Consider the following 10,522-nt stretch of genomic DNA (forward strand, 5'->3'; position numbering starts at 1 on the left):
AACTGTTGATACACATAACAATTTGAGTGGATCTTCAGGGAATTGTGCTGAGAGGTAAGCCGACCCCACAACTCACATGCCATATGACTCCTTTCATATAACATGTTTGCAATAAAACTTGAGAAACGGAGCACAACATGTGGTTGCCAAGGATCTGGGATGGGCAGTGGCGAGCGGGTTACGGAAGGACAACATGAGGGATCCTGTTCCCTGTAGGGTGGTAGTTGTTCAGAATCTGGATTGCGACAGCTCAGGTGTACACAGGCGACAAGATTGTAGGAAAGTAAACACGCACGCAAACACACACGCATGCCGCAGGTGAGTCAAAGGGGCCATCTGCATGGGATTGGTGGAATATATCAGTGTCAATATCCCGCTTGTGATATTACACTAAGTTTTGCTAAAAGTTACCATTTAGCAAAGTGTATAAGTAATCTCTCTGTATTATTTCTTTTAACTGCATGGGAATTTACAGTGATCTCAATTTTAAAAAAAGATTTGAGAGATTTCCTGCCCTCAAGGGCCTCACAGTCTCGGCGTGTCCCCTGTTCCTTTTCTCAGCCTCTGTCCTGCTCTGGCTCAGGGCTGAGCGCTGTTGAGACATAATAAATGGGTGGTCTGATTTTTCTCATTTTTCTCGGGGAAGAAATCGCTGTGTGGTCAGTGAAGGGCCATCCATTCCGGTTAATCTTCAAGCCTCTTCCTGATTTCCCCAATCCCAAGCTCCTGGACTTTGCATTTTGTTAAGGGAGAATTGGAAGGGGGAAATCACCTAGAGCCTTGGGGGTCGCCCGCCCCCCCCAGATCAGGGGTGTCGGAGGAAGGCCACAGAGAAGAGGCCAGAGAATTCTCTGTGGCTCGGCGCCCCCAGACTCCCCCCTGTAGGGCCCGAGACCGCCCTCCGTTCCCGCGGCCCTGCCCTCTCTCTCGCTCCCGCGCTGGAAAGAGGAAGGTGCCCAGAACCCTCACATCCTGGAACAGGCTTCATGAGTAACCCTTCTAGGGAAGCAGCGCAGCTGTTTCCTGCCCCGCCTCGCTGCTCCCTCCTCGGCCGCCTCACCTATGGTCCCACGTGGCACCGGCTTCCACCACCGCCTGCCTCCCGGGGCCAGGCCGCCGAGGGAGGCCCTCCGGGACGGGGGGGGGGGGGGGGGGGGGGGGACGAGCCTGCCGCCCGGCCTGGGACCTCCGCCAACCTCCGCGGCCACCCCGCTGTGTCCCCCCGCCCCAGCCAAGCTGGAAGCAGCCGGCCGGGACCCAGCAGCTGGACACAGCAGGGGTGGGCCAGCCACGCTCCCTCTCACTCCCGAGCAGCAGCTGAGGGGCTGGGGATAAACAACCCCTCTTCCTTGGGGACTCTCCGACAGCCACCACCTAATCTCATCCTCGGCTCGGCTTTCCTGAGAGCATCCATGTCACAGCCGAGCCCAGTGGCAGGTTGGGACCCAGGCCTCCGCGGGCCGGAGGAAGCAGTCCTGCGTGCAGCCCGCCAGCACCCCTGGGGGGGGGGGGGGAAGGCACGGACGAGGGACAGCTGCTTCCTTCTTGCCCCTCCCATGATACCCACGAGACGAGGGGGTACCGACCTGGGCCTGGGGTTTCCCAGCTCAACTGAGAAACTATTTCCTTTCACAAAGAGGCATGTAATTAGCCTGTGGGAAATGGGGGGAACCTGGAGATCCAGCATCCGAGCCTCTGTTGGCTACTCTGACAAGAGGGGGGCGGCAGAGAGATGAGAAGCCCCCCTTCCAGCCTCCCATCCTCCAAAATACACACACACTGGGTCCTCTGCCCGTTTCTCTCTTGGACCCTCACCCTGGCCACACTCTGGGTGCCCTAGAATGTACGGACTGCCTTTGCCAAGGGTGGGGGGGTGCCGCGTGGAGGGAGGCAGGCAGAGGCAGGACCACCCCTCCCCCCACTCCCCAGAGGAGGGTGGTCCTGTGTGGGACTGGCCTCCCTGCTCCACCTTTCACCTTCACTCTCCACTCACGCCAGCCATCCCGGGACCGTAGGCGTGGATGTCCACCTAGGTGTGGATGGCAGTCCCAGGCTTCCCCAGCACCCAGCGCTCCCTCCTTCATGGGGACCTACTGCAGCATGAGAGAGGCAGGGCTAAGTGGGGGCTCCCACTACTCCCAACCCACCCCCTCCTCAGCCCGCGTTAGCGCAGCCCTATCTCCTAGGCGGAGCTCCCACGTGAACCGTTTCACGAGGCGGACTGGTGACCTGTGGTGTGCACCACCCACCACCCACCACCCACCACCGCCTAACCACGGACATCTGACTAGCTGGGAGAATGCCCTTCTGAGGCAGGCCTGGCCTGTGCCCTTCCCGAATGTTCGAGCATTCCAACACAGGTCCTGTCTGGCTCCATCCACAAATACCAAGATGTACATAAGAAGCCCGTTGTTTGCCAGCTACTTTGTAGGACAAGAATAAACAAACAGATAGGGCCTGAAGCAAGGCATTGAGGAGACTCAGAGGATAGGGCGCCAGGGATGCTGAGGCAAGGAGGCTCGGTGGTTCCCAACCCTTCCTCCCATCCCCGTATTCGCAGATTGCACCATCATCCCACCCTCAAGAGAAAACACAGAGGAATGTAACTTGCTTTGGCAACAAGGATGAAGGCCCTATAGTTCCCCGCTGGGGCTCCCTCCTTATGCTACTGATATGTTACCAACTTGTCATCCCCTGGGGTGGAAATACCACAGGGCGGCCTCCTACTAGGCAGTTTCACTTAGATCCTCACTCCCACTCTGAGAAGCAGAACTTACTGACATAGTTAACAGTCTGAGAAACAGACCAGGGAGGCCAAGTGTCTCGTCAAGCAAGGGCCCAGCTGGTTGCTTTGTGGAGAACCAGAACTCAAGCCTGGGTCCCTGAATTTCTGTCAAGAGCTTTTGTTTGTTTTCCATTGTATCTCTCTTTTCACTGTTTTCCGTCAATCCATTGCTCCCTGATGCTTCTACTAGAGGCCGGATATTCTGGGAGGCCAATGAAAGGAACCAAAATACAATCGATCAGCATTGACCTTAGTTAGTAAAAAGGTTGCAGAGTGTCGTGGTTGTTGGGCTATGGGATCCGGGGTACATGGTTCGAGGATGTCAAGACCTCCGTTTCTTCCTCTGTAAATTGGGGAGAGCGGTATTACCTGTATCTGAAGGGACTGTCACGAGGATTCAAGGAGAGAAGTCCTGGTAAATGTTCAAGACGGTTCCTCGCACTCAGAAACAGGAGTTACTGTTATTATTAACACAGTGTCAGAAGAAGTAGAAGTTGACAGCCAAAATGAGTTTCCCAGGGTGAGATGTACATTATTAAAAGATGTTACCGTGTATGTTCTCTTTGCTCCGTTCTTGAACATGAACATCTGTGGTTTGTCGAAGACGTTTTCAGGGTCCAGCTGTCTTTCCAGGAAGAGAATGAAAAAAACCCTCAAAACCAAGGCCTGGAGTCCAATAGCAGGCAGCATCCTTAAGTCACAGGATAAAAAGCAGAGGTGCCAGAGAAGGGCTGTGACAGTGGCATTCATCGAAGGGAAAAGGATCAGTTTTGTCTCCGGGGACTCTTACAGAGAGATGAAGCATCCAAGGATGAAGACAATTATTTCCAGGAAAGGCAAATAAGGTTTCAGCTATAGAATTTCATTGGTGCTCTTGGGCCAAACCCCAAAAGGATGCAGTAACTGCTCTGTCTCAATATCATCACCTAGACCAAGTTGCCTTTTCCAATCAGGAGAAAAGGGCAAAGACTTGGTCCCACTGATCCTTTGGCATGATTTAAAACACCAGTGGTTCTCAAATGTCAGCGTGCTCCAGAATCACAATGGCTTGTGAAACCCATTCTGTTGGGCCCCACCCCCACGGTCTCTGATTCAGTAGGTCTGGGATGGTATCAGAGATTCTGCACTTTGAACAAGTTCTCAGCTGATGCTGAAACTCTTGGTCCCAAGATCACATTTTGAGACCACTGGATGAAAGCACTTTCCTATGGGCAGCAAAGCAGATCAAATTGCAGAACCCTTAATACCTTGCTTTCCAATGCATATAACAGTTACATGGAGTTATTAATTATTACTCTCTTCTATCACATAGATTAGAAAATAAAGATGTGTATTATCAATTAAGAATTTTATGTTGAGGGGTGCCTGGGTGGCTCATTCGGTTAAGTGTCTACCTTCAGCTCAAGTTGTGATCTCAGGGTCCTGGGATCGAGCCCTGCATTGGGTTCCCTGCTCAGCGGGAAGCCTGCTTCTCTCCCTCCCTCTGCTGCTCTCCCTGCTTGTGTGCTTTCTCTCTCTCTCTCTCTCTCCATCAAATAAATAAATAAAATCTTAAAAAAAAAAAAAAAGAATTTTATGTGGAAAACAGAAAAAAAAAAACTCAGGCGAAGAAATCTCTTTTGAAAGTCTGATAGGGGCGCCTGGGTGGCTCAGTCAGTTAAGCGGCTGCCTTCGGCTCAGGTCATGATCCCAGGGTCCTGGGATCGAGCCCCGCGTCAGGCTCCCTGCTCAGTGGAGAGTCTGCTTCTCCCTCTCTCTCTGCCTACTTGTGCTCTCTCTCTATCTCTCTGTCAAATAAATAAATAAATCTTTAAAAAAAAGAAAGTCTGATTGACATACTATGAAGTGAGTAGAGCAAAAGGCCTCAAGAGGCAGGGTTCCGTATTCGTCACGCTAGTCCTTCACCATTGGATGCCTTCCTGTGGAGAACCTTGCCTTGTGTCCCTCTCTGTGACCAAGCTCATGTTCTGACTCCACAAGAAGGCTGTGACTTCCTTGTCTTCCAGACAAGAAGGCTGTAAACTTTCCTAGTTCACAGCTAAGTTTTCTTAATACCACACTCATATAAGAGGGAACAAAAATCCAGTTCTCACGACCTTAAATGCTGACACTTGTCCAAAATGCCTAATGAGGAGGAAGCATGTGTCATGTACTTTCACAGAACTCAGTGATGGTAACTGGGTTGAGAAAAGTGAAAATTTTACTAAAGCCAAAATGACCAGTTCTAGCTCCTTGAACAAGATAACATGACAAGATGAACTTTCGACTTCTGGGACTTATCTATACAGGAAGCACAAGGGATGTTCTTTAAAATCTGATGGAAGAGATTGTTACAAGATGACAGGCTCCTGACCAGAATGTCAGAATTTATAGTCTGACCGTTACTGAACTTACATAAACCAAACTTTTTTTAAAGGCCTCCTCACTCTCTGTTGAAATTGGGTCTTTCTTCCCCAAGGCTGAAGAGAATTTGCGGGGGAGGAGGGAGGCATCCATCTCGTCGCTGTAGCTTATCCCTGAGGTTCAGTTGCCAAGATGCGCTGCGTCTATAAAAGGCTCTCCTGATAGGGGCCGTCCAAAAAAGCAGAATAGGGAGGCTCCAGGATCGTGAGAACACAGGAGAGACCACACTGTATGACTACAACTGTTCAGTTGAGGCCCCTGGGTTCTGTCCCTGAGAATGACTCCAGGGGATAGTTGGGTGGCTTCGTCTCCAGTATGAAGACGGAAGACACAAAACAATGCTGATTTCATATCCCCAACATATGCAACCAACCACTATTTCGAATCAGTTTTCTCATCCAAATGAGTGAGCCCCCATTGAAATAGACGTCCCCATACAGTTTGTAACCGCTGGATGAAAATTTTTTTCCTCTGAGAGGCTGAAGAAACATTCAACTGCAATCAGCTCTGTGTACTTATATTACTAAAAACACACTTTTAGGAGCGCAGGTGACTCGGGAGAGGCTGTCACTCTTCCCTCCCTTCAAAAGCTGCCCTGTATTGTGGGTTGGTTAAAGTTTACCCTTTTGCAAGAGTGTTCTTGCTAATAAATAACTCATTTGTACTTCAGAGACAAAGCTAAAAGGATTTCAGTTCTGCAGGAAGGTTTTCACCACCACATACCTTGCCTAGAGGTACATTGCTGCTTTTGTTTGAGGCTGGTCGGCGGCCAGTGCCAAGGGCACCTCGGGTGTAGGGCGAGCGCTTTCCCAGGCTCACTTCGGTGCACGGGAGAATCGGGCCCTCATTATCCCCCTTTTATAACAAGGACAGTCGGGCATGAGGTGGGGGGAGACGCGGGGGGGCAGGTGCGTAGGTGACTTGCCTGAGATAACCCCATAAACTGATCTTCCGCTTCAGCCACCATCAGCCACAAAGCTTCTTGAAGCAGGTCACAAGTGGAGGAAGGACGACGGGGGGTTTCAGTACAACAAAGGACTGCTCATGCTAGAGTGGGCATGACATGTTCTTCTCAACTCTGCTGCCGAGCGCGTCCAGTTTCTGGAAGAATCCGATTTTAAATATTTCATGCTTCAGTTCCTTAAACCATAAAAATATCCCAGAAATGCCACTGAGATCCAAACTGTATCTTTGACTGGGTTTCCTATAGGGGAGTAGGACAAAAGTCTTCACTGTACCACAGGTCCCAATTTTTGGTTTGGGATATAGTCACCATAATTTTCATTGTCAATAAATAGTGCCGGCTAGGGGCGCCCGGGCAGCTCAGTCAGTTAAGCATCTGCCTTCGGCTTGGGTCATGATCCCGGGGTCGTGGGATCGAGCCCCACATCAGGCTCCCTACTCAGCGAGAGCCTGCTTCTCCCTCTCCCTCTGCCTGCCGCTCTGCCTATTTGTGCTCTCTCTCTCTCTCTGTCAAATAAATAAATAAATAAATAATCTTTTTTTTTAAAGATTGTTTTAATTTATTCGACAGAGAGAGACAGACAGAAAGAGGGAACACAAGCAGGGGGAGTGGGAGAGGGAAAAGCAGGCTCCCCGCTGAGCAGGGAGCCCGATGCGGGGCTCGATCCCAGGACCCTGGGACCATGACCTGAGCCGAAGGCAGACGCTTAACGACTGAGCCACTCAGGTGCCCCATAAATAAATAATCTTAAATATATATATATATATTGCGGCTAATTCAGAGGGGATCTCTAGAAGCAACAAGTGTTCTGGCAACTCCCATTTCTACTGTCTGGCATTATTTATTTCTTAATTTTTTTTTCTAAAATACTCTCTCTGCCCAGTGTGAGGCTTGAACTCACGACCCCGAGATCAAGAGTCACCTGCTCTACTGACTGAGGCAGCCAGGTGCCCCTCCACTGTCTGGCATGATTACTGTCTGCACTTAGACTTGAGTCTCCCAGAGAGGGGCATCTGCTTCTCTAGACTGCTCAGTGGTGTGATGCCTAGAGAAGAGTGAGCGGCCCTTGAACCAAATATTTGGTCTTGTTGCTTCACTTGAGGGCGTGGGGAGAGAATGAGGGAAAGCAAGATGAGAGGAGGAACGGAGGAACGGCCTGCTTCGCTGATGGCCCAAGACTGGCCCATTGTGTGAGGCCTAGGACAACAGCTGATCTCTTTACCCTGCATACCTGCATTCACACCAGTGCTTCCCTACAATGAAGCTTTGGAAGCTCAGCTCTGCACTGTTCCAGGTTTGCCAGGAAATGCTGTTGGTCTTGTACTTGAGCCAGCAATGTGGCTCTCCGTCCATAAGATAGCAGGTTCCCCAACCACTTCGAGGCATACCTCGTTCGTGTATAAACAATATTTTTGCCCCAGAAACAGTATATCCATAGAAACCATTCATTCACAAAAACAAGAGAAGGAAAAGAGAGATAGTGGTAAATGAGGTCAGAGGCAGGAGAAAAAGATTAAACAGGTGGGGCTTGGAGCTTGTAACTGAGCCGTGGCATGCATTAGATATGAAGTTAGGTTACTGAAGCCCCAGGTTAGGTTCTGAGATCTCCAGAGAATGTCAACTGAGGGGCGCCTGGGTGGCTCAGTCGTTAAGCGTCTGCCTTCGGCTCGGGTCATGATCCCGGGGTCCTGGGATCAAGCCCCACATCGGGCTCTCTGCTCAATGAGGAGCCTGCTTCTCCCTCTCCCACTCCCCCTGCTTATGTTCCCTCTCTTGCTGTGTCTCTCTCTGTCAAATGAATAAATAAAATCTTAAAAAAACAAAACAAAACTGAACCTAAAACACTAGTATGTGCTATATAATAAATGAAACTTAAACAAACAAAAAAGAATGTCACCTGAGTCCTCAACTCAAAAAGACAGTCTTACAAAAGAGCTTTGTTATGTCATTATTGTTAAAAACTTTAGAAGTAAGACCACATTTTAAAAAGGCTTAGTATTTTATTCCACTAGGGCTGAATGAGTGAACTACAAGAGAACCGAAGTGAGGATGCACGGATTTCTATTGTCACTGTCTCTACACACTTTTTATCGATTCTATCACTACACATACTCAGTTCAATGTGGACGAGAATCACTTCTTGCCACCTAACCAATCAGCTGGAGTTACCAAATCGGTAATCTTATCCTAGAAGTTTAGGCCATCATTGTTCTTGCTCTAATTACTTTCTACCTTCTTCAGAGCCTTACCTAAACATCCACCCTCATCTCTTGCAGTTGGGAGATCACTGACCACATGTAGACTACATATTCCTGCTTCTACCCGAGTTGGAAAGAGTACACCTGTTCAATGCGTTACAGTTCACATCGGCCAAGGAAGTGGTCTTACACGTTCTACTAAAAGGGCTTGCGAGTGTGTTCACTACATATATTATTATCTACTAATAGCTAATACATTACCAATAGTAGTAATATATACACAATCTTCCACAACCCATTCCTTAAAGCCAAAATTTTAGACAAATCATTTCTAGGTGCTACCTTAGAGCTAAATCAAGGCAAACTAGTATTTCCAACATTTTGTTATCGTATTTTTAAGTAATCACTTGCTTTACTAGGATGGAAACTCTGGGTGCACCCTCTCACTCCCTGACCCCAGAATTAGTACGGTATCTGTTACACAATATTTGTCCAGGACTTTCGTACTGAAACGGGCACACCCATGAATAATGCTGATTTCTCCTAGCCAAAACATGTCAAAATGGGTACCTGTCCATTCTATTAAGATAATGGAGGGAATGAGAAGCATGCCATCAAGATAAAGGAACAAAAGTTACCACGGTACCTTGAAAACAAGTTTCAGTATTCGTTGTATGTGAACATGTGTTCGTACTGCTTGTGCAAGAGACAAGGCTTTTGAGCTGGAGGGCAATTTCAAAAGACAACATCTGTTTCAAAATAGAGCCGAGAGTTCACAGTTGCATTTTGAAATCTCAACATACCCTTTCATTTTGGGATATTATCCATGTAGGTCTCGGGGGTTGTGAAAAGAGAACATAAGCAGACCGATGTGCATAAATCAAGAGATCCCATTTCCCACTTAGAATTCAGAACAGACGACTGCCTCATACACTAGGGTGTGAAGTGGGCAGACAGATCACAGAACGGTTCTAATGCAAGTAGGTGGGAGGGTGTCCTGATACAGAGGAGAGCGCGAGGGGACAGTCTCTAAAAGTGAGTTGGGAGGATGCCTGACTGGTTCAGTCAGGAGAGCATGTGAGTCTTGATCCCGGGGGCGTGAGTTCAAGACCCACGTTGGGCCTAGAGCTTACTAAATAATAATAATAATAATAACAATAAGAAAAATAAAAATAAATAAAATTGAGCTGGGGGAGCTGCAATTCCTTTAGCTAAGTATCTGGAGGACAGACACTGCCCTCTAGTGGCAGAGGATAAGGCCCGTGTATATAGTCAGGATGACGAATACTTTCCTCAATAGTCACTATCTTAAGACATAATCAGAAAATAAAAGCTTTTAAATAACTTGAAGCTTCATATCTAGGGGCCACAAGGACTCTCAGGTAAATTAACAATAAGTTTTCATATCTTATCGAAAAGAAATTTTTCCTTTTAAATCTTTTATGTTAGTTATTGGACTGACTCACATTTATCGGTGTTACTGAGATGCTAAAGAACAGCCAAATGGTCCAAAGGTTATCAGGAAGGAGGCTCAAGGGGTCCATTTATACAAGATAGTGGGGGCCGGTTTTAGAAACCACAGCTGCAACAACTCAAAGCACACAGAGCTAACGACCTGATTTCAAAGCCTTGTTGTATCCTAATACCAGCCGCGACAAACCACATCCTACCTGAAGCAGTTTATGCGCCATGACATTGGAGGGACGACAAACATCTGGCCAATCTCAGTTGTTGGGAAAACTCAATGAGGTATTATGTAGACAGAAACTCTTCACATATTGCAAAGTGCTGTACATCTACAGTATTAAATGACAGGGTGGTAATGCTCATGGACAAGAGTGGAAGGAGTGCCAGGTCTGTTTATGCCTCTGATGTTTGTCCTCCTGATGGTTTTTGAAATTCCTTATACCAGACTACATTTCTCCAGCATTGTACTGAAACAGAAATTTGGTATGTTAATCATAAAACGCCTAGAGATTTTTTTTTTTTTTTTGAGATAGAGTGGGAGCACGTGAGGGACGGAGGGGGAAGGGGGAAAGGGCAGAGGGGCAGAGGGAGCGGGAGAAAGAGAATCTTAAAAAGCAGGCTCCACGCCCAGCAAGGAGCCCTCCCCGGGGCTCGATCTCATGACCCCGGGATCATGACCTGAACAGCTATCAAGAGTTGAGCACT

This window comes from Halichoerus grypus, chromosome 7 (genome assembly GCF_964656455.1).
Source record: "Halichoerus grypus chromosome 7, mHalGry1.hap1.1, whole genome shotgun sequence".
Classification (NCBI taxonomy): domain Eukaryota; kingdom Metazoa; phylum Chordata; class Mammalia; order Carnivora; family Phocidae; genus Halichoerus; species Halichoerus grypus.